Here is a 13877-nt window from a genome sequence, read left to right on the forward strand (position 1 = left end):
CAGTAGATCTAGCTGGTCTGTCATAATATAATAGAGACAGTAGATCTAGCTGGTCTGTCATAATATAATAGAGACAGTAGATCTAGCTGGTATGTCATAATATAATAGAGACAGTAGATCTAGCTGGTCTGTCATAATATAATAGAGACAGTAGATCTAGCTGGTCTGTCATAATATAATAGAGACAGTAGATCTAGTTGGTCTGTCATAATATAATAGAGACAGTAGATCTAGCTGGTCTGTCATAATATAATAGAGACAGTAGATCTAGCTGGTCTGTCATAATATAATAGAGACAGTAGATCTAGCTGGTCTGTCATAATATAATAGAGACAGTAGATCTAGCTGGTCTGTCATAATATAATAGAGACAGTAGATCTAGCTGGTCTGTCATAATATAATAGAGACAGTAGATCTAGCTGGTCTGTCATAATATAATAGTGACAGTAGATCTAGCTGGTCTGTCATAATATAATAGTGACAGTAGATCTAGTTGGTCTGTCATAATACAATAGAGACAGTAGATCTAGCTGGTCTGTCATAATATAATAGAGACAGTAGATCTAGCTGGTCTGTCATAATATAATAGTGACAGTAGATCTAGCTGGTCTGTCATAATATAATAGAGACAGTAGATCTAGCTGGTCTGTCATAATATAATAGAGACAGTAGATCTAGCTGGTCTGTCATAATACAATAGAGACAGTAGATCTAGCTGGTCTGTCATAATATAATAGAGACAGTAGATCTAGCTGGTCTGTCATAATATAATAGAGACAGTAGATCTAGCTGGTCTGTCATAATATAATAGAGACAGTAGATCTAGCTGGTCTGTCATAATATAATAGAGACAGTAGATCTAGCTGGTCTGTCATAATATAATAGAGACATAGAGACAGTAGATCTAGCTGGTCTGTCATAATATAATAGAGACAGTAGATCTAGCTGGTCTGTCATAATATAATAGAGACAGTAGATCTAGTTGGTCTGTCATAATACAATAGAGACAGTAGATCTAGCTGGTCTGTCATAATATAATAGAGACAGTAGATCTAGCTGGTCTGTCATAATATAATAGAGACAGTAGGTCTACCTGGTCTGTCATAATATAATAGAGACAGTAGATCTAGCTGGTCTGTCATAATATAATAGAGACAGTAGATCTAGCTGGTCTGTCATAATACAATAGAGACAGTAGATCTAGCTGGTCTGTCATAATATAATAGACACAGTACATCTACATGGTCTGTCATAATATAATAGACACAGTAGATCTAGCTGGTCTGTCATAATATAATAGTGACAGTAGATCTAGTTGGTCTGTCATAATATAATAGAGACATAAAGACAGTAGATTTAGCTGGTCTGTCATAATATAATAGAGACAGTAGATCTAGTTGGTCTGTCATAATATAATAGAGACAGTAGATCTAGCTGGTCTGTCATAATATAATAGAGACAGTAGATCTAGCTGGTCTGTCATAATATAATAGAGACATAGAGACAGTAGATCTAGCTGGTCTGTCATAATATAATAGAGACAGTATATCTACCTGGTCTGTCATAATATAATAGAGACAGTAGATCTAGCTGGTCTGTCATAATATAATAGAGACAGTAGATCTAGTTGGTCTGTCATAATATAATAGAGACAGTAGATCTAGCTGGTCTGTCATAATATAATAGTGACAGTAGATCTAGCTGGTCTGTCATAATATAATAGAGACAGTAGATCTAGCTGGTCTGTCATAATATAACAGTGACAGTAGATCTAGCTGGTCTGTCATAATATAATAGAGACAGTAGATCTAGCTGGTCTGTCATAATCGAATAGAGACATAGAGACAGTAGATCCAGCTGGTCTGTCATAATACAATAGAGACAGTAGATCTAGCTGGTATGTCATAATATAATAGAGACAGTAGATCTAGCTGGTCTGTCATAATATAATAGAGACAGTAGATCTAGTTGGTCTGTCATAATATAATAGAGACATAAAGACAGTAGATTTAGCTGGTCTGTCATAATATAATAGAGACAGTATATCTACCGTGGTCTGACATATTATAATAGAGACAGTAGATCTAGCTGGTCTGGCATAATACAATAGAGACGTCAGATCTAGCTGATATGTCATGCTACAATTGAGACAGTAGATCTAGCTGGTCTGTCATAATATAATAGAGACAGTAGATCTAGCTGGTCTGTCATAATATAATAGACACAGTAGATCTAGCTGGTCTGTCATAATATAATAGAGACAGTAGATCTAGCTGGTCTGTCATAATACAATAGAGACAGTAGATCTAGCTGGTCTGTCATAATATAATAGAGACAGTAGATCTAGCTGGTCTGTCATAATATAATAGAGACAGTAGATCTAGCTGGTCTGTCATAATATAATAGAGACAGTAGATCTACCTGGTCTGTCATAATATAATAGAGACAGTAGATCTAGCTGGTCTGTCATAATATAATAGAGACAGTAGATCTAGCTGGTCTGTCATAATATAATAGAGACAGTAGATCTAGCTGGTCTGTCATAATATAATAGAGACAGTAGATCTAGCTGGTCTGTCATAATATAATAGAGACAGTAGATCTAGCTGGTCTGTCATAATATAATAGAGACAGTAGATCTAGCTGGTCTGTCATAATATAATAGAGACAGTAGATCTAGCTGGTCTGTCATAATATAATAGAGACAGTAGATCTAGCTGGTCTGTCATAATATAATAGAGACAGTAGATCTAGCTGGTCTGTCATAATATAATAGAGACAGTAGATCTAGCTGGTCTGTCATAATATAATAGTGACAGTAGATCTAGCTGGTCTGTCATAATAAAATAGAGACAGTAGATCTAGCTGGTCTGTCATAATATAATAGAGACAGTAGATCTAGCTGGTCTGTCATAATATAATAGAGACAGTAGATCTAGCTGGTCTGTCATAATATAATAGAGACAGTAGATCTAGCTGGTCTGTCATAATATAATAGAGACAGTAGATCTAGCTGGTCTGTCATAATATAATAGAGACAGTAGATCTAGCTGGTCTGTCATAATATAATAGACACAGTAGATCTAGCTGGTCTGTCATAATATAATAGAGACAGTAGATCTAGCTGGTCTGTCATAATATAATAGAGACAGTAGATCTAGTTGGTCTGTCATAATATAATAGAGACATAAAGACAGTAGATTTAGCTGGTCTGTCATAATATAATAGAGACAGTAGATCTAGCTGGTCTGTCATAATATAATAGAGACAGTAGATCTAGCTGGTCTGTCATAATATAATAGAGACAGTAGATCTAGCTGGTCTGTCATAATATGATAGAGACAGTAGATCTAGCTGGTCTGTCATAATATAATAGTGACAGTAGATCTAGCTGGTCTGTCATAATATAATAGAGACAGTAGATCTAGCTGGTCTGTCATAATATAATAGAGACATAGAGACAGTAGATCTAGCTGGTCTGTCATAATATAATAGAGACAGTAGATCTAGCTGGTCTGTCATAATATAATAGAGACAGTAGATCTAGCTGGTCTGTCATAATATAATAGAGACAGTAGATCTAGCTGGTCTGTCATAATATAATAGAGACAGTAGATCTAGCTGGTCTGTCATAATATAATAGAGACAGTAGATCTAGCTGGTCTGTCATAATATAATAGAGACAGTAGATCTAGCTGGTCTGTCATAATATAATAGAGACAGTAGATCTAGCTGGTCTGTCATAATATAATAGAGACAGTAGATCTAGCTGGTCTGTCAAATATAATAGAGACAGTAGATCTAGCTGGTCTGTCATAATATAATAGAGACAGTAGATCTAGCTGGTCTGTCATAATATAATAGAGACAGTAGATCTAGCTGGTCTGTCATAATATAATAGAGACAGTAGATCTAGTTGGTCTGTCATAATACAATAGAGACAGTAGATCTAGCTGGTCTGTCATAATATAATAGAGACAGTAGATCTAGCTGGTCTGTCATAATATAATAGAGACAGTAGATCTAGCTGGTCTGTCATAATATAATAGACAGACAGTAGATCTAGCTGGTCTGTCATAATATAATAGAGACAGTAGATCTAGCTGGTCTGTCATAATATAATAGAGACAGTAGATCTAGCTGGTCTGTCATAATATAATAGAGACAGTAGATCTAGCTGGTCTGTCATAATATAATAGAGACAGTAGATCTAGCTGGTCTGTCATAATACAATAGAGACAGTAGATCTAGCTGGTCTGTCATAATACAATAGAGACAGTAGATCTAGCTGGTCTGTCATAATATAATAGAGACAGTAGATCTAGCTGGTCTGTCATAATATAATAGAGACAGTAGATCTAGCTGGTCTGTCATAATATAATACAGACAGTACATCTACATGGTCTGTCATAATATAATAGTGACAGTAGATCTAGCTGGTCTGTCAAATTAGAATAGAGACAATAGATCTAGCTGGTCTGTCATAATATAATAGAGACAGTAGATCTAGTTGGTCTGTCATAATATAATAGAGACAGTAGATCTAGCTGGTCTGTCATAATATAATAGAGACAGTAGATCTAGCTGGTCTGTCATAATATAATAGAGACAGTAGATCTAGCTGGTCTGTCATAATATAATAGAGACAGTAGATCTAGCTGGTCTGTCATAATATAATAGAGACAGTAGATCTAGCTGGTCTGTCATAATATAATAGAGACAGTAGATCTAGCTGGTCTGTCATAATATAATAGAGACAGTAGATCTAGCTGGTCTGTCATAATATAATAGAGACAGTAGATCTAGCTGGTCTGTCATAATATAATAGATCTAGCTGGTCTGTCATAATATAATAGACAGTAGATCTAGCTGGTCTGTCATAATATAATAGAGACAGTAGATCTAGCTGGTCTGTCATAATATAATAGAGACAGTAGATCTAGCTGGTCTGTCATAATATAATAGAGACATAAAGACAGTAGATTTAGCTGGTCTGTCATAATATAATAGATAGAGACAGTAGATCTAGCTGGTCTGTCATAATATAATAGAGACAGTAGATCTAGCTGGTCTGTCATAATATAATAGAGACAGTAGATCTAGCTGGTCTGTCATAATATAATAGAGACAGTAGATCTAGCTGGTCTGTCATAATATAATAGTGACAGTAGATCTAGCTGGTCTGTCATAATATAATAGAGACAGTAGATCTAGCTGGTCTGTCATAATATAATAGAGACATAGAGACAGTAGATCTAGCTGGTCTGTCATAATACAATAGAGACAGTAGATCTAGCTGGTCTGTCATAATATAATAGAGACAGTAGATCTAGCTGGTCTGTCATAATATAATAGAGACAGTAGATCTAGCTGGTCTGTCATAATATAATAGAGACAGTAGATCTAGCTGGTCTGTCATAATATAATAGAGACAGTAGATCTAGCTGGTCTGTCATAATATAATAGAGACAGTAGATCTAGCTGGTCTGTCATAATATAATAGAGACAGTAGATCTAGCTGGTCTGTCATAATATGATAGAGACAGTAGATCTAGCTGGTCTGTCATAATATAATAGAGACAGTAGATCTAGCTGGTCTGTCATAATATAATAGAGACAGTAGATCTAGCTGGTCTGTCATAATATAATAGAGACAGTAGATCTAGCTGGTCTGTCATAATATAATAGAGACAGTAGATCTAGCTGGTCTGTCATAATATAATAGAGACAGTAGATCTAGCTGGTCTGTCATAATATAATAGAGACAGTAGATCTAGCTGGTCTGTCATAATATAATAGACACAGTAGATCTAGCTGGTCTGTCATAATATAATAGAGACAGTAGATCTAGCTGGTCTGTCATGGTCTGTCATAATATAATAGAGACAGTAGATCTAGCTGGTCTGTCATAATATAATAGAGACAGTAGATCTAGCTGGTCTGTCATAATATAATAGAGACAGTAGATCTAGCTGGTCTGTCATAATATAATAGAGACAGTAGATCTAGCTGGTCTGTCATAATATAATAGAGACAGTAGATCTAGCTGGTCTGTCATAATATAATAGAGACAGTAGATCTACCTGGTCTGTCATAATATAATGGAGACAGTAGATCTAGCTGGTCTGTCATAATATAATAGAGACAGTAGATCTAGCTGGTCTGTCATAATATAATAGAGACAGTAGATCTAGCTGGTCTGTCATAATACAATAGAGACAGTAGATCTAGCTGGTCTGTCATAATACAATAGAGACAGTAGATCTAGCTGGTCTGTCATAATACAATAGAGACAGTAGATCTAGCTGGTATGTCATAATATAATAGAGACAGTAGATCTACCTGGTCTGTCATAATATAATAGAGACAGTAGATCTAGCTGGTCTGTCATAATATAATAGAGACAGTAGATCTAGCTGGTCTGTCATAATATAATAGAGACAGTAGATCTAGCTGGTCTGTCAAATTAGAATAGAGACAATAGATCTAGCTGGTCTGTCATAATATAATAGAGACAGTAGATCTAGCTGGTCTGTCATAATATAATAGTGACAGTAGATCTAGCTGGTCTGTCATAATAAAATAGAGACAGTAGATCTAGCTGGTCTGTCATAATATAATAGAGACAGTAGATCTAGCTGGTCTGTCATAATATAATAGAGACAGTAGATCTAGCTGGTCTGTCATAATATAATAGAGACAGTAGATCTACCTGGTCTGTCATAATATAATAGCGACAGTAGATCTAGCTGGTCTGTCATAATATAATAGAGACAGTAGATCTAGCTGGTCTGTCATAATACAATAGAGACAGTAGATCTAGCTGGTCTGTCATAATATAATAGAGACAGTAGATCTAGCTGGTCTGTCATAATATAATAGAGACAGTAGATCTAGCTGGTCTGTCATAATATAATAGAGTTACAGTAGATCTAGTTGGTCTGTCATAATATAATAGAGACATAAAGACACAGTAGATCTAGCTGGTCTGTCATAATATAATAGAGACAGTAGATCTAGTTGGTCTGTCATAATATAATAGAGACAGTAGATCTAGTTGGTCTGTCATAATATAATAGAGACAGTAGATCTAGCTGGTCTGTCATAATATAATAGAGACATAGAGACAGTAGATTTGGTCTGTCATAATATAATAGAGACAGTAGATCTAGCTGGTCTGTCATAATATAATAGAGACAGTAGATCTAGCTGGTCTGTCATAATATAATAGAGACAGTAGATCTAGCTGGTCTGTCATAATATAATAGAGACAGTAGATCTAGCTGGTCTGTCATAATATAATAGAGACAGTAGATCTAGCTGGTCTGTCATAATATAATAGAGACAGTAGATCTAGTTGGTCTGTCATAATATAACAGAGACAGTAGATCTAGCTGGTCTGTCATAATATAATAGAGACAGTAGATCTAGCTGGTCTGTCATAATATAATAGAGACAGTAGATCTAGCTGGTCTGTCATAATACAATAGAGACAGTAGATCTAGCTGGTCTGTCATAATATAATAGAGACAGTAGATCTAGCTGGTCTGTCATAATATAATAGAGACAGTAGATCTAGCTGGTCTGTCATAATATAATAGAGACAGTAAAGATCAGTAGATTTAGCTGGTCTGTCATAATATAATAGAGACAGTATATCTAGCTGGTCTGTCATAATATAATAGAGACAGTAGATCTAGCTGGTCTGTCATAATACAATAGAGAGATCTAGTGGTCTGTCATAATATAATAGAGACAGATCTAGCTGATCTGTCATAATATAATAGAGACTACAATAATATAATAGAGACAGTAGATCTAGCTGGTCTGTCATAATATAATAGAGACAGTAGATCTAGCTGGTCTGTCATAATATAATAGAGACAGTAGATCTAGCTGGTCTGTCATAATATAATAGAGACAGTAGATCTAGCTGGTCTGTCATAATACAATAGAGACAGTAGATCTAGCTGGTCTGTCATCTGTCATGCTACAATAGAATATAATAGAGACAGTAGATCTAGCTGGTCTGTCATAATATAATAGAGACACAGTAGATCTAGCTGGTCTGTCATAATATAATAGAGACAGTAGATCTAGCTGGTCTGTCATAATATAATAGAGACAGTAGATCTAGCTGGTCTGTCATAATATAATAGAGACAGTAGATCTAGCTGGTCTGTCATAATATAATAGAGACAGTAGATCTAGCTGGTCTGTCATAATATAATAGAGACAGTAGATCTAGCTGGTCTGTCATAATATAATAGAGACAGTAGATCTAGCTGGTCTGTCATAATACAATAGAGACAGTAGATCTAGCTGGTCTGTCATGTATATATAATAGAGACAGTAGATCTAGCTGGTCTGTCATAATATAATAGAGACAGTAGATCTAGCTGGTCTGTCATAATACAATAGAGACAGTAGATCTAGCTGGTCTGTCATAATATAATAGAGACAGTAGATCTAGCTGGTCTGTCATAATATAATAGTGACAGTAGATCTAGCTGGTCTGTCATAATATAATAGAGACAGTAGATCTAGCTGGTCTGTCATAATATAATAGAGACAGTAGATCTAGCTGGTCTGTCATAATATAATAGAGACAGTAGATCTAGCTGGTCTGTCATAATAAAATAGAGACAGTAGATCTAGCTGGTCTGTCATAATATAATAGAGACAGTAGATCTAGCTGGTCTGTCATAATATAATAGAGACAGTAGATCTAGCTGGTCTGTCATAATATAATAGAGACAGTAGATCTACCTGGTCTGTCATAATATAATAGAGACAGTAGATCTAGCTGGTCTGTCATAATATAATAGAGACAGTAGATCTAGCTGGTCTGTCATAATACAATAGAGACAGTAGATCAAGCTGGTCTGTCATAATATAATAGACACAGTAGATCTAGCTGGTCTGTCATAATATAATAGAGACAGTAGATCTAGCTGGTCTGTCATAATATAATAGTTACAGTAGATCTAGTTGGTCTGTCATAATATAATAGAGACATAAAGACAGTAGATTTAGCTGGTCTGTCATAATATAATAGAGACAGTAGATCTAGCTGGTCTGTCATAATATAATAGAGACAGTAGATCTAGCTGGTCTGTCATAATATAATAGAGACAGTAGATCTAGCTGGTCTGTCATAATATAATATAATACAATAGAGACAGTAGATCTAGCTGGTCTGTCATAATATAATAGAGACAGTAGATCTAGCTGGTCTGTCATAATATAATAGAGACAGTAGATCTAGCTGGTCTGTCATAATACAATAGAGACATAGAGAAATTAGATCTAGCTGGTCTGTCATAATATAATAGAGACAGTAGATCTACCTGGTATGTCATAGTATAATAGAGACAGTATATCTACCTGGTCTGTCATAATATAATAGAGACAGTAGATCTAGCTGGTCTGTCATAATATAATAGAGACAGTAGATCTAGCTGGTCTGTCATAATATAATAGAGACAGTAGATCTAGCTGGTCTGTCATAATATAATAGAGACAGTAGATCTAGCTGGTCTGTCATAATATAATAGTGACAGTAGATCTAGATCTGTCATAATATAATAGCAGTAGATCTGTGGTCTGTCATAATACAATAGAGACAGTAGATCTAGCTGGTCTGTCATAATATAATAGAGACAGTAGATCTAGCTGGTCTGTCATAATATAATAGAGACAGTAGATCTAGCTGGTCTGTCATAATATAATAGAGACAGTAGATCTAGCTGGTCTGTCATAATATAATAGAGACTGTAGATCAAGCTGGTCTGTCATAATATAATAGACACAGTAAATCTACCTGGTCTGTCATAATATAATAGGGACAGTAGATCTAGCTGGTCTGTCATAATATAATAGAGACAGTAGATCTAGCTGGTCTGTCATAATACAATAGAGACAGTAGATCAAGCTGGTCTGTCATAATATAATAGACACAGTAAATCTACCTGGTCTGTCATAATATAATAGGGACAGTAGATCTAGCTGGTCTGTCATAATATAATAGTTACAGTAGATCTAGTTGGTCTGTCATAATATAATAGAGACATAAAGACAGTAGATTTAGCTGGTCTGTCATAATACAATAGAGACAGTAGATCTAGTTGGTCTGTCATAATACAATAGAGACAGTAGATCTAGTTGGTCTGTCATAATACAATAGAGACAGTAGATCTAGCTGGTATGTCATAATATAATAGAGACAGTAGATCTAGTTGGTCTGTCATAATATAATAGAGACATAGAGACATTAGATCTAGCTGGTCTGTCATAATATAATAGAGACAGTAGATCTACCTGGTATGTCATAGTATAATAGAGACAGTATATCTACCTGGTCTGTCAAAATATAATAGAGACAGTAGATATAGCTGGTCTGTCATAATATAATAGAGACAGTAGATCTAGTTGGTCTGTCATAATATAATAGAGACATAGAGACAGTAGATTTAGCTGGTCTGTCATAATATAATAGAGACAGTATATCTACCTGGTCTGTCATAATATAATAGCGACAGTAGATATAGCTGGTCTGTCATAATATAATAGAGACAGTAGATCTAGTTGGTCTGTCATAATATAATAGAGACAGAAGGCAGTTGGTTTTAGGGGAGTTGAAACAGACACGGATAGATCTGGTTTTAGTAAATGAAGGGTTAAGGAATTTTATGAAGGATATTAATTATATTTTTACAACTTTTAGTGATCATGCTGGGTTAACATTTTCGGTGGGGTTAGATAAGGAAAGGAAAGGGGGAATATGGTGCATGAATGCAGGGTATCTAGGTGATGAAGAATATGGAATACAGCTTAAATCTTTGATAGAACATGAAATGGAGGATAAGCAAAAGATGATAAGTGCCAGTGGTGGGAAAATGTAAAGAAAAAAATTAAAGGTTTTAGTATTAGATATGCAAGGAAGAAGAGGAGTAGGATGACAAGAGAAGAACATTTTTTAAGAGAAAAATTGAATGAAGAAATGAGGAAATGTGATATTGATCCTATTTATAATGTTGAAAGGTTTTTAGATTTAAAGGCACAATTGAGCAAATGTGAAATAGTTAAGTGTAAGGGGGCATCTATTAGAAGTAGGTCAAAGTATGTGTTGGAAGGGGAGAAATGTACGTCTTTTTTTCTTGGTTTAGAGAAAACTAAACAGACGAAATCATATATTAGTGAGATAGAAAATGTAAAGGGTGAAGTGGTAAATGATTATGTTGAGATATTAGAAACCGTACAAAATTAAAATTGGAGAATTATAGGCCAATTAGTTTATTAAACTCAGATTATAAGATTTTAGCTAAGATTTTGGCAAATAGGATGAAGATGGTTTTAAATGATATTATAGCACCTACACAAAATTATAGTGTGCCTGGAAGAGACATAGCTGATACTATTATTACACTTAGAGATGTGATAAATAAAATGAATAGCGATAAGAGAGGGGGAATTGTTCTAAGTATAGATTTTAATAAAGCTTTTGACAGGGTGGAACATGATTTTATGTTTAGGGTACTGGAAAAATATGGGTTTGGAAACAGAATAATAGGATGGATAAAATTATTATATAGAAAGGCAAAAAGTAGGGTAAAATGTAATGGGGTTTTAACAGATTATTTTATTCTTGAGAGATCGGTGAGACAGGGGTGCCCTTTATCAGCATTATTGTATGTTTTATCGGTAGAACCCTTAGCGGCATACCTTAAAAAAGATAATTTTATAAATTGTGTAGAGACTCCGCAAGGAGGTTTTAGTTTAATTCATCAATATGCAGACGATACCACAATAACAGTTAGAGATGAGGGAAGTGTTAAAAGGGTGATGGAGTGTTTTAAAGTATATGAGCAAGCCTCAGGAGCAAAAGTGAATATGGAGAAGTCAGTAATAATGTATTTTGGGAAGATTAATGAGGGGACTTTTCCTTTTAAAATGGTAAATGATTATTTTAAGGTGTTAGGTGTGTTTTTAGGGGTGAAGGAACAGGAAGCTGGTGTAATGAATAAAGTTAGAAAGGTGGTAAATATGTGGAGGGGGAGGTCTTTGAAATTAAAAGGGAAAGTAATTGTTGTAAATTCCTTGCTGATGTCAATTTTTATTCATGTCATGAATGTTTTAGACGTACCAGAATGGGTTTTATCGGAAATAAATAAGATTTTAGTTGATTTTTTATGGGATGGGAAAGGTGCGAAAATGTCTTTTAAAACTTTGATTGCAGGTTATGAGGAGGGGGGTTTGAAGTTGGTGGATTTAAATGTGAGGAAAAAAGCAATTAGAGTCAAAATGGTACGTAAATATTTATATGGTGAATTAGATTATGGATGGAAAATATTTTTTAAGGAGTATTTGCAGGAGGTTGGGAGGATGGGGGACAATGGTTTATTGATGTGTATGAAAAACGAAATGTTAGGTAATATACCTTTGTTTTATAGAGAAGTGTTTGAGGCTTGGGGGGAGTTTTTACCAAATATTTATTATGAGTGTACCATTTTAGACAATATTTTAAATCAGCCAATTTTTTAAATCCCAAGATACAGTATAATAATAAGATGTTGTTTTGTAAATATTTTATGAGGGCTGGGATGAGACAGATTGGGGACATTTTATATGAGGTCATTCCGGGGTTCCTTCCATGTCAGGCAATATTTGATAATGTGGATGAAGAAAATGATGAAATAAGTAGAACTACTGTGGAGAACATGTATAAGAGAATATTAGGATGTCTTCCTGGGGAGTGGGGTGTGTTAATAAATAAAGAGGTGGCTACAAGAGCTAAGGGTTTACCGGTTTTATATTATGAAAGTAATGGGAAGAAGTATGATTTGTCAGGTTTGAAAGTTAAAAAGGTTTATGAAAAATGTATTTTAAAAGAGATAAAAACTCCTGCTTCGGAAAAAGTGTGGTCTAGGGTGTTTGCAAATATAGATGTGAAATCAATATGGAAGAATGTAAATGTAAAATATAATTCTATAGAATGTGAAGACAATGATTTTAAATTGAAACATAATAGGATATTTACGAACGTGGTTTTACATCAAATAAATAGAGATGTTAAAAGAGAATGTGATATTTGTAGTACGGGGGTGGAAAATTGTATGCACTTTTTTGTTGAATGTAGTAGATTAGAAGAGTTTCATAAGTATAATTGATTGAATGTAGTAAATAAAAAAAAATATATATATTTTTTTTAAAGTACGCCTGATCTCGTCTGATCTCGGAAGCTAAGCAGGGTCGGGCCTGGTTAGTACTTGGATGGGAGACCGCCTGGGAATACCATTTGCTGTAAGCATTTTGTCAACTCTTTGTCCGTTTTTTCCCACAAGGCTGAAATATGTGCCCTCGCTTTGAAATAAGTAAGCAAGGTTAGTTTGTATTTCATCCAACAATCTGTGCTACAAATTATGGCTACAGTATATGCAATTTTGAGTGACACAAAGATTCTTCTCTAAATGGTGAAAATGCAACAGCTGTTAATCAGACTCACTTTGACTTTATATAGTGCACCAAGAGATGGTTTCTCCCTTACGACCACATCGGCCTGAGTACGCCTGATCTCGTCTGATCTCGGAAGCTAAGCAGGGTCGGGCTTGGTTAGTACTTAGATGTGAGACCGCCTGGGAATACCAGGTGCTGTAAGCTTTTTGTCAACTCTTTGTCCGTTTTTTACCACAAGGCTGAATGAAATATGTGCCCTCGCTTTGAAATAAGTTAGTGCCTCTCAGGAGTCATGCTGCTTAGCAGTAATAATAAGATGATGAAATAACAATTTATAATAAACCCTCTCAAATGTAAACCTTCTGGAGCTGAGCAAAGATCAAGGAAAATAAGAAAACAGATGTACTTAATAACAAATGAAT

The 13877-nt window shown here is 34.7% G+C and overlaps 1 pseudogene; it reads left to right on the top strand.

The window, feature by feature from the left end:
* Positions 1-13540: 13540 nt before the first annotated feature.
* Positions 13541-13659, top strand: LOC135573035 (5S ribosomal RNA; annotated as a pseudogene).
* Positions 13660-13877: the final 218 nt, after the last annotated feature.

This window comes from Oncorhynchus nerka, linkage group LG8 (assembly GCF_034236695.1).
Source record: "Oncorhynchus nerka isolate Pitt River linkage group LG8, Oner_Uvic_2.0, whole genome shotgun sequence".
In the NCBI taxonomy this organism is placed as follows: domain Eukaryota; kingdom Metazoa; phylum Chordata; class Actinopteri; order Salmoniformes; family Salmonidae; genus Oncorhynchus; species Oncorhynchus nerka.